We start from the raw sequence: 1,382 nt of genomic DNA, 5'->3' as shown, positions 1-1,382 counted from the left end.
TTCTACTTTGATTAAAGTTCCACTTCCTAGGGTGTAGCTGATACTTGACATTAATATCAGGTTTAGGAACCTGAGGCTAGATAGGTCATAGGACATAAGGGAGACTTTAATATTAGTTTTCTACTAGTTATCATATTAAACGACTCTTAATGGCTTATTGTTATACCAATAGATTAATGCATCTCTCAACTCTCACGAGGGAAGATTCTTCATGCAACAGATAGTTAACACAGAAACCCACAACTGGCCAACATTCAGAGAACAAGAGGCTGAAGAGTACTTGTCGCTAAACAGGGCACCTATATAAAACTTACACCTTCCGAGACTCAGGGATTATTGTGGAAGAAGGGGCAGAAAGATGGTAAAAGCCAGAGTTTTCCAGTTACTCACAGGAACATTCAGCAACAGTGTCAGTATACATAAGTCCCAGGCAAGCTCAAACCAGAAAACCAATCCCAGCATAAACATGAAGTGGGCAAGGAGTTCCAACCCCATCTAAGGAAATTATGTCAACAGATGGCTGCTGGGAGGGGCAGAGACAGTCTTTTAAGTTTGGGACTCTTGGTAGGTTAACTGGGCTCCAGTAGATGGACTCACACTGAAGGACATTTGGGGGCAATTGTTATATATGAAAGTACATTAAGAGACAGCCTGAGAGGGTGGGCTTGGACCTCCATCAGTGTAGCAGCACTGATCTCAGCAGACCTCCAGAGAGTGCCAAGTTCTGACCTCCCTCAGGCCTCCCTCTGGCAGAGGGCCTGAAAATGCAGGGGACTGCCTGAGAGTCCCCAGATCCTGCTTGGGCATGGGGGTGAGCTTCCCCTAATTGTGCCACACCCATCCCCCTACCTGGGATTTTGTGAGGCCCCTTCCAAGGCCCCAGGCAGATCTGACTTTGGTAAGCTAAGGCTGAGATCCTAGCAGACAGCCTGAGAGGGCAGGTTTCAACTGCCATTGTGTAGCAGCTCTGATTTCAGCACACCACCAGAGAGTGCCAAGTTTTGGGCTCCATCTGGCCTCCCTCACATGGTGAAGGAAAACTGAGTGTACCTGACTGGAAACTGAATTGGGCTTCTGTGGGAATTCCTGAATAGCTGATCTGAAGCCATCAGTTCCCTCCAAATTAAACCTGAGAGAACCTGAATCAGCTTTACATAAACCAGCTTTACATAACCAGCTTTACATAAACAATAAAGGATCTAGGCACCTTGAAAATACAAAAAGAAGCATTCTTCATTTTAATTCTCATATCAGAATCATAAACAACAAAAGAAATTCATATGCCAAAATCACAATGAAAGAATAATAAAATGGAAAGCCAAAACACTACGTCCCCACCAAATCACCTATTCTGTAGAAGAGTTCTACAAGGAGAAAATCCA

Source organism: Nannospalax galili, unplaced genomic scaffold, assembly GCF_000622305.1.
Source record: "Nannospalax galili isolate Female #2095 unplaced genomic scaffold, S.galili_v1.0 scaffold1609, whole genome shotgun sequence".
In the NCBI taxonomy this organism is placed as follows: domain Eukaryota; kingdom Metazoa; phylum Chordata; class Mammalia; order Rodentia; family Spalacidae; genus Nannospalax; species Nannospalax galili.
Note: the sequence above shows the minus strand (reverse complement) of the source record.